General features: G+C 42.9%; 1 pseudogene; it reads left to right on the top strand.

Moving 5' to 3' along the window:
* Nucleotides 1-1,543: 1,543 nt before the first annotated feature.
* On the top strand, nucleotides 1,544-4,556 carry LOC124959457 (60S ribosomal protein L18a-like; annotated as a pseudogene).
* The last annotated feature ends 7,919 nt before the right edge of the window (nucleotides 4,557-12,475 follow it).

The following is a 12,475-nucleotide window of genomic DNA, read 5'->3' as shown; positions in this document are numbered from 1 at the left end:
TTGAGGTTTTATTTTATTATTTTTAATTAAAAATTTTATTAGTGCATATTTAATTATACAGAATAGTGGGTTTTAGTGTGGCATATTCATACATGCACATAACATAATTTGATGAATTTCTTTCCCCTGCATCTCCCTTCCCTCTTCTCCTCCCTCCCCTGATCCTCTTCCTCTGCCCTGACAGTCTTCTTTCTATTTTCACGAGAACTCTTTCTTTTCCCTTTTTTCTCTCTAACTTCCACATCAGAGTAAACATAGAACACTTGTCTTTGAGTCTGGCTCACTTGGCTCACCATGACCAGCGTCTGCTTTTGCCTGGAGAAGGAAAGTGTGGTGGGTGGAGTGACAGTAACAACACAAGAGCATCCATGGCAGGCTCCAGGGGCTTCTGGGAAATACACAGTCCACTTCTTGGGCAGGTTTTAGGTGCCAGAAACCAGTCATCTGCTCTTTAAGGAATGGAATTTTAAAATTTGAATGTGGTTTTAAATTTTCCCATTTAATGATGGGAGGGTTCAGATGATCAGTGGAAAGTTGGGGTACAGAGAGGGCAGATATATATTTTTAATCCGTGGGAAATCCACTCTGGGATCATTTCATGGCAGCCACCAGACACAAGGCCCTCTCTCCACTCCCTCAAGGTCTCATAGGAATCTCAGTGCTAGAGGGGAAATGTGGAAAGGCAAAACTAGGCCTATACTTAGTAACCATTGTTGGTACAGCTTCTCAGAAGGTTGACCAGGATAGGCTAGACAAAGAAACAAAGCAAGCAAACAAAAACCCTTAAGCCCGGTGTATTAGATCCTGACACCTCTAGTAATTACTACACTCTGGTGATCATCCTAGGGAGGAGGGGAGGCAATGGGGGTGGTGATGTCCCCCTGACAGTGTCTGACTCATAAGGCATCTGAATTTAAGATCAAACCTCTGGGTTGAGTTCGTTGCTGAATTCTTACTGGGCACACAACATTTTCATCTTCGTTTAGAAAGAAAGGGGGAGAGCGGCTTCCCATGGCTGGTTTATGAACGTGGCCTTGAAAATGTCAACAGACTCATTGTTGTCTTGTTGAGTCTGCAGCCAGGAAGGCAGAAATCAACAGCAGCAAGGCAGGTGTGACTGTCCCCCTACTTCAGAAGCAGTTCGCTTTGAAGCTGGAAAATCAAGGACGCTGGTACCTTCAAGGAAACAAGGATATAATTATCACAACACCCAATTTGCCAGTGACCTTCCATTCCTCAGGCCTGCCCTACTCCCTTCTCTGGCACCAACCCAGGTCCTCACAGACGGAGCTCTGCGTCCCAGACAGCTCAGATGGAGGATCGACCCCCTCAAGCACCCTTTGAAACCCTTCTTAATCTCTTTCTACTACGCTGCTCTTGCTGACATAAATCCACCAGCCCTAGGGGCCTCAGACCTCTCCACTGAGGGAGGTCCATTCAGGCCAAGTGACGTCTGAGCAACTCTGGTGTAGAATTTATGCACCCTCTCACCTGCAACGTCCGTCTGTGACCTCAGCTCCAGTCTGTTTGTGAAGGTTCCAACATGACCTCCCAGCTCCTTGCCAAGTCTGCCATCATCACCTCCGTCCTGGAAGCAGACTTCTCAAGGCCATGGGAAGGCAAAAGCGGTGACTCTGAACTTCATTATTATATTTGAAATGTTGAAAGCAGGAGCCTAATAAAATGAGTTCAGGAAAACAAAAAGAGCTATAAATTATCATTTGAAAAGAGTGGCTAAAGAATTCATCTACGCAAAATGCCTGGGGACTCTTTCTCAGTTAACAGCAGTAATCTTGTATTTGGTTTCCTTTCCTTCACAGGGCAAAAGAAGTCTGGGCTGTGTTCACTTAGCACATCGTCTTTTCTGCTTCTACGAGTCAAGAGTCCAGAATCAAGAGTTACACAACACTCCCTACCTTACTCCTTCACACACACACAACACACACCCACACACAGATACACACACAGCGACTGTGCCCGTGAAGGGATCCACTGATCGTAGGAATTCTTTTAAACACAAGGAGCACTTTATTCTATATCACCGCTAATCAATACGTATTGCAGCTTAATATTTCCTTTTAAAAAGGAGGAAAATTCTATTTCTAGAACGATATAAAGACTATCTATGCTAAATTGATACATTTAATTTTAAAACACCAGAAGTATCATTCCCTGAAAAATTAGAAACAAATGAGGAATGACCATATCGCTGTTAAATTATTTTATAATGTTTTGAAAATTCTAAAGCATTGAGTCTCAATGAGTAGAAACTTTGCTTCCCACACTTGGCAATGTCTGGAGTCATTTTTGTTTGTTCCAGTCTTGGGGATGAGGGTGCTGTTGTCGTAGTGAGTAGAGGTCAGGACAGACCCCACAGTCCAAAGAATTATCCAGTCCAAAATATCAATAATGCTGAGCTTGAAAAACCCCATTCTGTACAATGGAACAAAACACAAACATAAATAAGAGAAACGATGTTTAGAAAATAACTAATTTTCATTGTCATTAACTGCAAATGACTTTCATCGCCCAGAAAACAAAACCATTAAATAAACATTATTAAAATTCATAAAATAAGGTGCACACCTGTAATCTCAACAACTTGGGAGGCTGAGGCAGGAGGATCACAAGTTCAAAGTCATCCTCAGCAACTTAGTGAGGACCTGAGCAACTTAGTGAGATCCTGTCTCTAAATAAAATATAAAAAAAGGCTGGGGATGTAGCTCTGTGGTTAAGTGTCCCTGGGTTCAATCCCTGGTACCAAAAAAAAAAAAAAAATCATAAAATAGTAAGCAGAGTAGTTGGATAAAATATGTACCATTAAAGATATATACAACACTGTGCTTGAAATGTTATATTATATTTGAAAGTTATTTTGAAAAATTCTTTGTACAGTTGTATCAATTTGATATATAGTTAGGTCCATTTATTTCTGTTTCGCTTCAGTGTTGGAGTTTGCTTGTGACAGACTGAGTCTTTAAATTTTCCAAAGGGGTTGTCTATTCTATAAAAAAATTCAGAAGACAAAAGGATTAGTTTCACAAAAGAAAACTTAGGCGGTTATAAGATTACAGTTATAAAGTTATACATTTAGTTATAAGAAGGATTTAATGCATTTCAAAACTATGGAAGCAATTAAAAAATTTTAATGACCTGAACAATAAAACTGTAATCTAAAACATATAGGGAACCCCAATAGACATCCCTTCCCAAACCAGAAGTTGGATTTTTTCACAGAAAGATTATTTAAAGCACCAAAAATATTATCTGGGGGTAGTGAATGTGTTTGTACAAATGTGTGTACGTGTGTGTGTCCATATGTGTATACACACACAGGGACACATACATGCTTCATGCAGATCATCGTTTTTCCAGGATTTCTTCTGTGGGGCTAACTTTCTAATGCATCACTGGAAATCAATAGATCGTCTCCAGCCATAGATCATTATGGTCCAGGAGATGTAAACTTCTTGGTGGGGGGCACGATTTATTCCTCTTTCTAAATCCATGTTTAACATGTATCTGGAACTCAATATATGTCTGAGAATTGATGAAATAAGAACACATTCATAGCGAGAGGTGACCTTTTGCCTGACTAGTCGGCAGTCAACTCATCACCTTAGCAATGGTCATTCAGCCTCTGAGAACCGGCTCTGGAAGGCTGAAGGGAGAGCTTGCAGCCAGCGGGTCACAGGGACTCTTTAGCCTCCACAATCATGTAAGTCAGTTCCAACGATTCATCTATCTCTATCCTATTAGTTCTGCTTCTCTGGAGAATTCTGGCTAATATGAAGCGGGAGGCAATCTTAGAAGGGGTCGCCAGCCAGGGAAGGCGTCCCTGAGAAGGTAGCAAGTGAGCAGGATATGAAGGAGAACCTGCGGCATATGCACGGGGACCCTGGGCATCTGAGCACGTGGCCACACGTCTTGAGAAGTCAGATCGGATGTTCATCCCAAAACGACAGTGTTCCATTTCTGGACCCGGTACTGTGGCTTAAGCTTTGTAGGGAAAAAAAAAAAATGCTTTGAATCCAAGGGTCTTAAAATTTTAAAAAAATCAAATCAATCACTTTTCAAAACAAAGAATTTCCTGGCTTTTGTGGGTGGCGGTGAGCGCGCCATGCAGGCCTCGCACGCTTCCAGAGTCACACGCCACCTCTCCACAGAACGCAAATCTTTGCACCTATTCATGTCGCGGAGTCCCGCTTCTGGTATTTTGTATCTCAGCTAAAGAAGATGAAGAAGCCTTCAAGGGAAATTGTCTTCTGTGGGCAGGTGTGTGAGAAGTCACCTGAGCGGGGGAGGGACTTCAGCAGTGGCACCCACAGCATGCACCAGGAATACCGTGCGCAGTCACCCAGTGCTACCGAGACCTGCGCGCCCCGCACCGCGCCCGGGCCCACTCCATCCAGATCATGAAGGTGGAGGAGATCGCAGCCAGCAAGTGCCGGCCAGCAGTTCCCCCACTCAAAGATCAAGTTCCCGCTGCCCCGTAGGGCCTGCGTCGCCAGCACAAGCCACGCTTCACCACCAAGAGGCCCAACAGCTTCATCTAGTTTCAGGACCGCCCCCTCCACAGGGTACCCAAATAAACTCCTTGGGAGCACCCTGATTTAAAAAAAATTAACTAATTCACAAACTACATTCATGAATTTTTAAATCCCTTTGGAAACATAATATTATACCAGACACACGCCCGTGTTTGTCAGTACTGGAATACAGGCACTTTACCACTCATGGTAAGAATGGGGGTTTACACAACCAGCTTGGATGCAACCTGCTCAGTAATAGAAGTTGTCATTTTTATTAGATATTTAATTTCTTCTTGTGATGTCATGAAACTGCACATACTGCAGTGTGGATTTTTTTGTTTCGTTTTTAAACTTTTAGTGTTTACATTCTGCAGTGGATTTGAATATACGAGGAAAAAAATGCCTTGTCAAAAAAAAAAAAAAAAAAAGACATGAAGGAGAGCCCTCCAGATGTGCATCTGTGCAGAGCACCTTCCAGGCAGAGGCTCAGAGGCAGGTGTGTGCCTGCTAAGGTGTAGGAGGAAGAGCAGAGTGAAGAACCCAGTGTGGCAGAAGTGGGGTGAATGAGGTTAGACTGAAGAACAGCAGGCAGGGAATGGGGTCCAGGCACCTGTGTCTCAAAAGCTCTGGTGAGGACGCTTCTCAGGGAGCTGGGAAGCAACTAGAGGGTCCTGCCATGGTCTGACTGCTCACCTGAGAGGACCCCCTGCCTGCTGTGCTGAGGAGAGACTGAAGGGGCAGCAATGGAGTAAGGAAGGTCAGGTAAGAGGAGCTGACTGAAATCAAGGGATGGCCAGGAAAGTGGTTTAGGAAGGTTCTAGAAGGGGCTGGGATCTTACTCAGTGTGGAACAAGCACTTAGCACACATGTGGCCCTGGGTTTGATCAAGCAAGCAGAAAAGGTCACATTGACTTGGATATATTTCGATGGTTTAGTTGATAGAATTTTCCAGCAGATTTGATGGGGATATGAGAAAGAAAGAAAGGAAAAACAAAATCAAACCAGGAGCCAAGAGGAGCCCCAAGGAATTTGGCTCCAGTAAGGGCACAGGGGTGTTGTTACTAGCAGAGATGGAGGGTTTGAGATGCCTGTTGGACATCCAGGAAGGGTGGAAGGATCCTGGCTGCTGGTGGTCAGCAAGTCTCAGGGCCCATGATCTAGCCAGTGTCTTCAAAACTTGGAATGTGGAGATTTGTACCTGTTCATGGAAGTGTGAAATTAGGTTTCCAGAAGTAACAAAAATAAAAATATATTAGAAATTTTGAAATCTCATTTGACTTATGACTTTTAAACTCCTGACACTCCCAAGTTTTTCTGATCATCTGACCTTTTTCCTACCCTACCTGCTCCCCTTCCTCAGTCCAAGTAAAATCAATCCAAACCCACGGAGACTCTGGCGTGATAACAGCAAGGCCATCCCACCCCATGAGACTGAAAGCCCCTTTTCACAGTAGACTTCACAGCAACAGTGGTTCCCTGTTTGCTGACAGACAGTTTCTGAGGTCCACCATGAACTCAGGCACTTCTTCTGCTCCTGGGTTTGTTGGGCTACTGGCTGTCATGGAACTCCTGGACACTACAAAGTTCCTGTAGGTTGGCGAAGGACGAAGACTAGGAGTCAGCCCAATTATTCACATGACCTTGCAATGTGTCAAGAGATTCATGAGTGTCCTTATCGCTTGTGTTTTCTTAACTTGGTTATGAGTCAGGGCCACTGTGAGTTTTTTAGACAGCATATGAAAGGCGAGAAGCAATTGATCATTGCAGGAATAAACGACTGAGCTATACCCCAAAGCAGATGTCTTTTCTCATTAATGTAGGAAATTTTATGGGCCCACTACTCTTTGCTTGGAAAGGTGGGTCAGAAAATTGGGTTCGACGATATTTATTGATCTCCTGCACAGCAGAGGTCAAGTACTCTGGTTTATGTTAATTTCATTTAATCCTCACAACCACACTGATAGGTGCTATTATCTTAGTTTACAGTAGGGGAAAAGGAAGCTCAGAGAGTGTGAGCAACTTGTTTAAGACCACACAGTCTGAGAGTGGCAAGACAGCCGTCAAATCCTGGACTTCAGGGCTTTTACTTCCATGTCCCATTTTAGGCTCATAACATGAACAAATAAGGAAAGATTTAAGTGTAAAACAGACAGTTGCTAAGCCTAGTGTTAGCCAAAGGTGACCGGTCTTTTCTTCAGAGAGGCAATATCCATGTGGGAGAAGTTTTACTTTAGAGTATGGAGATTACATGCTCAGTTGCCAGGAGAAGGTAGGTAAACACTTCATTCGATGTCTAAAAGATGTGATAATGGAGACAGGAATCTCCTTTTTTCCATTTGGTGTAAGGGAGCGTCCAAATCCACACCCTTATGACACACAGAGAAAAATACAGGAGAGAGCAAACTACAACTAACATTCACTAAAGGATGCCACATCCTGTGCTTTCCACACATGATTTCTCTGGCTACTTGCATCCATCCTGTGAGGCAAATGCTATTATCTTCTTTATTTTGGAGATGGGGAAACAGAGTCCTAAAGGGTATCTTACCTGAAGTACACAAGCTTATGAGGGGCAGACCCAAGAGCCCAACCCCCGCGGCCTGAGTAGCATCCTGTTTTCTCTAAAGACCAATCCACACGCTTGAATACAATGCTCCTGATGAAGCAGCCGCTCTCAGAGGTTGCTCGGGATGTGGAGATTGGTGGATTTCAGTTTGACACCTTGGCACTTTGATCCCGTCATAAAACCAGGCATATTCTTTTGACCCAGCAATTTCACTTGCAGGAGACTTCCTAAGGGACGTGCATGCAAAGCCTAATGTGCCAGTAAGTTCTATCCATTGTTATTTAAGTAACTTATTACTATCTTACTAGTAATGTTTGTACTAATATTGTTTTAATATTATCACTAAGTTATCATTTATCAAATGTCTAATAAGGGGCTATGCCCATCATGCCACCTCCATCCTGGAATTTTTATGAAGTCATGAAAAACCACCGTGTAGAAGAATATTTGATAGCATGGGGACACCCATATGTGACACAGTAAATGAACACAAGCAGAGGCCGTCCATCCAGGTGTGTAGGGTACCTACAAAGTACATCACAGGCATTGAAAAGGTATTGAAAGAAACACACTTTCCCAAAAGACTGGACTGTGTTTAATTAGGCTCAAGTCTGACAAGAGCCTACTTGTCTGCAGTAGGAGGTCAGTGTGAGGATCTGTAAGGATCAATGCATTTCCTACTGCTCATGGAACCATGTCCGGACTTCTTTTTTGGGGGGCTAGGGGATACCAGGGATTGAATTCAGGAGCACTCACCACTGTGCCGCATCCCAGCCCTATTTTATATTTTATTTAGAGACAGGGTCTCACTGAGTAGATTAGAGGTATGTGCCACCACACCTGGCCAGACTTCTCAACACACGCTGCCAGGCCCTAAGTCACTCTGGTCTTCTGACCATTTTTGCACTGCTCACTATGCTCCATTGTCACATAGGGCCCTTCTGTAGCTCCTGAATTGTACTCACTCAGCCCTCCTCCTACACAGTACCTTTGCATATGCTGTGCCTTCTGCCTGGAATAATTGGTCCTGTTCCTCTCATGGCCTCCTCCTTTTTTCAGGTCTCAGTTTAAATGTTACCTCCTCAGAAAGCCTCCCCTGACCACCAGCGTAATGCAGGCAGCTCCTTTTATCCTCACACACAACAGACTAGGTGTGCCTTTTCTCCTTTTTCTTACACATCAGTTCTCAATGGCATCCATCTATGTTTCCCTTGTTCCGTATCATTTCCCCCATGAATCTAAGCCCCACGAGGGTGAGATCTGCATCTGTTCATTCATGACTACATACCAAGTATCCACCGAGAGGCTATTTGTGGCAGATGCTCAATAAATACTTGTTGGTTGAAGAAATGCATTAAGGACAAAAGATAATATGAAGTGATTAGGCCCTGACTGTCCCCAGCAGAGTGCCATGGAAGATGAGAATCTTGTTGGAGAAAGACATCGGACAATAGACGGCAGCACACTCAGAATCACACGGGCTATGACAAGTTATGCAAAGAAAACTTCACTGATTTCTGGCTCATCTCCTAAGTCTGACTCCCTGGGTTCAACCTGTGTCCTGCATCCTACAAGTAATATGAATTGGAAAGAAAAATCCCCGTGGAGATCTGTTGTTCTACAAGCTCCTCAGGTCAGGTGCACAGGTGGCTGTGGGGCCAGCCTGCACTGCTTTGCATGTGCTTACGGCTTTTGTCCCCCTTGGTCCCTCTAAACCCGACTCCCTTCTTGGGGTGAGGGGGAAAGAAAAAGCTCTACTCTGGTCCCAGGACTTTTCCAAAATCTCTAGACCCGTCGAAGTCATCAGGTCCCTCAAAGAACCACATGAAAAAAGAAAATGGCGGGGAAAAAAAAGAACAAATCGCTTTTGTGCTGAAAGAGCAAACTTCACATGTAAAATCCTGTCGCAGCTTTAAGAACAATCATGGGAAGAAATGAAGCAGATAATAATACAGATTAGGTTAACATTTTCTCCCATGCAGATTAGAAACTGGCAATCTCTATCTGACTCTGGGAGGGAAGATGAGGGGCCCACTAGGGCCCCTGGTGTTCCTAGGAATGCTGTCACCGGCCTGAAATTGGGTGTGTGGTGGGGACTGAGCGGCTGGGCATGGCATAAATATTTTTCAAGCTCTCTTCAAACAGCAACTTCTGTCTCCTACCATGTACTCTATGCTGCTATCAATTTTTCCAACAGTTGATGGCAAATTCACCTCATAAATCAATCTGTACGAGAGGTCAGAGGCCAACCACAGCCAATTAAAACCTCTTTGCAATAATTCATCCAAGATCTGAGTAAGGATTTCTTTTTTTTTCTCAAGTCCTAGGAGGCTCTTGTTTACTCTAATCAGATCAGTAAAGGAAGAACTAAATTGGGTAGAAGCCACATTTTTCTCTTATCCCAGAACACAAACTCAGATATTTTTATAAAAGAAGGAAGAGGAACGTGGGTGGAAGAAATAGGGGCACTTTGTCTGCTTACGGTGGTATCACGCAGACCCTCCTTCCTCTGAGGAAAGATCTGCTGCTAACGGCTTCATGGTGGGTTCCAGTCCAGCAGCTGACGGTCCGAGCCCTGTCGGGGCTGCCTCCAACAAATAGGACTACTGTTTAGTGTGTGCCTGTGACACCGAGGATACCATGGAAGAGGTAAATGAGTCCAGTGCATTTATTGCTTTTCAGAAGATTTTAGACTAGAGCAGGTTAGCCAGGTGTGAGAAAGTGCTGGAAAAACTAGGGGGCTATGCAGCATATAGTATGTAAACCGAACTGTACACACACCCTTTACTCAAACGGGCCCGTGTGCCCCAACACACTCCCAACTGATCATCATGGCTCTGATTTAATCTCCCTCTCAGACAGCCTTGGACACATAGCAGAACCTCCAGCTACTTTTTAAAAACAAAATGCTTTCTTTTGCCCCTAATTGCATGTGTCATATACACACACAACATCTATCCATATGACTGTGATGTATTTTTCCATTGACTTACATGGACCATGAGCTTTCTGAACTTTTTTTCTCATCTCTAACAATAACAGTAGCAACACATAAGCCTGTGGGAGGTTAAACAAGATGTCTGAAAAGTTCTGGCATGTTCTCTGCCCCCCAAAGTGCCCAGTCTATTACTCTACACTGACTATAACTTAAAGCGGTAGGTACTGGACCCTGCTGCAGGTCTCTGGTTATCAGCTCAATCTGTTCAGGCTCCTCCCCGTCCAGTCCCACATCTTAGCCAGACCCTTGAGTGAGGGATCATTCCTGTGCCTCCGATGACATCTGAGGGAGGTCAACCCCTAACTGCAGGATCGCTCTTGTGAGCCATCTGTCAACAGCTGGCCTCAACCTCCTTGTAGCAGTGCACCCATGGCAGCTTCTGCCAGGGCCAAGGGCTCCCTAAGGCCCAGCACACTCCCACTTAGCAAGATTCTGATTTGCTCCCCTTCCCAGACAGCTCTGGAAACCTAAGCAGACCTTCTGGTTACTTTTTAAAGCAAAACATTTATTTTTTTTCTGAATTATAAATATCTTTAAAAATTGCTGCTTTCAAATTGAAGAAGAGCTGAGAAGATGAAAAGATCTGCCAGGCTGCTGGATAGGTAGAATTAATATTGTCAAAATGGCCATACTACCAAAAGTACAGATTATACAGATTTAATGCAATTCCAATTAAAATCCCAATGGCAATCTTCATAGAACTAGAAAAAAGTCATGAAATACATTTGGAAAAAAAAAAAAAACCTAGAATAGCCAAAGCAACCCTTAGCAAGAAGAGTGAAGCAGGGGGCATCACAATACCAGACCTTAAACTATACTACAGACATAGTGACGAAAATGGCATGGTTCTGGCACCAAAACAGACACATAGACCAATGGTACAAAATAGAAGACGCAGAGACAAACCCACATAAATATTGTTATCTCATACTAGACAAAGGTGCCAAAAACATTCACTAGAGAAAAGATAGCCTACTTAATAAATGGTGCTGGGAAAATTGGAAATTCATAGGTAACAAAATAAAATTAAACCTCATCTCTCACCCTGCATGAAACTCAACGCAAAGTGGATCAAAGACTTAGACACTAGACCAGAGACCCTGTGTTAAAAAAGAATAGTCCCAAATCTTGACCATGTGGGCTTAAACTGACTTCCTAAAGTGCAAGAAGTAAAATCAAGAATCAATAAATGGGATGGATTCAAACTAAAAAGCTTCTTCTCAGCAAAAGAAACTATCATTTATATGAAAAGAGAGCCTACAGAATGGGAGAAAATATTTACCACATGCACCTCAGATAGAGCATTAATCCCCAGGATATATAAAGAACTCAAAAAACTTAACACTAAAAAAATAAATAAGCCAATCAATAAATGGGCTAAGGAACTGAACAGACATTTCACAGAAGAAATACCATCAATCAACAAATTTATGGGGCTGGGGAGATAGCTCAGCTGGTAGAGTGCTTGTCTTGCAAGCACAAAGCCCTGAGTTCGATCCCCAGTACCACAAAAAAAAAAAGTATGAAAAAATGTTCAACATCTTTAGCAATTAGAGAAATGCAAATCAAAACTACTCTTAGATTTCATCTCACTCCAGTCAGAATGGCAATTATCAAGAATACAAGCAACAATAAGTATTGGCAAGGATGCGGGGGAAAAGGTACACTCATACATTACTGGTGGGACTACAAATTGGTGCAACCACTCTGGAAAGCAGTATGGATATTCCTCAGAAAACTTGAAATAGAACCACCATTTGACCCAGCTATTCCACTTCTCGGTTTATACTCAAAGGACTTAAAATCAGCATATTATAGTGATGCAGCCACATCAATGTTTATAGCAGCTCAATTCACAATAGCTAGATTGTGGAACCAACCTAGATGCCCTTCAACAGATGAATGGGTAAAGAAAATGTGGTACATATACACAGTGGAATATTACTCAGCCTTAAAGAAGAATAAAATTATGGCATTTTCAGGTAAATGGGTGGAGTTGGAGAATATCATGTTAAGCAAAATAAACCAATCCCCCAAAACCAAAATTCAAATTTTTTCTCTGATATGTGGATGCTAATTCACAATGGGGGTGGTAGCTAGGGAAGAATAGAGTTACTTTAAGTAGAGGAAAGCGAAGGGAGGGGAGAGGGTATGGAGATAGGAAGGACAGTAGAATGAATCAGACACTATTATCCTACGTACATGTATAACTATATGACCGGTGGGATTTTATATCATGTACAACCAGAAGAATAAGAAATTATACTCCATTATATATGATGTGTCAAAGTGCATTCCACTATCATGTATAACTAATTAAAACAAATTTAAAATTTTTTAAAGAATTGCTGCTTTTAAATCAAGACATTGAACAGTTCC

This window comes from Sciurus carolinensis, chromosome 11, assembly GCF_902686445.1.
Source record: "Sciurus carolinensis chromosome 11, mSciCar1.2, whole genome shotgun sequence".
Classification (NCBI taxonomy): Eukaryota; Metazoa; Chordata; class Mammalia; order Rodentia; family Sciuridae; genus Sciurus; species Sciurus carolinensis.
The sequence above is the reverse complement of the archived record's forward strand: the minus strand, read 5'-3'. Positions and strand labels throughout refer to the sequence as shown.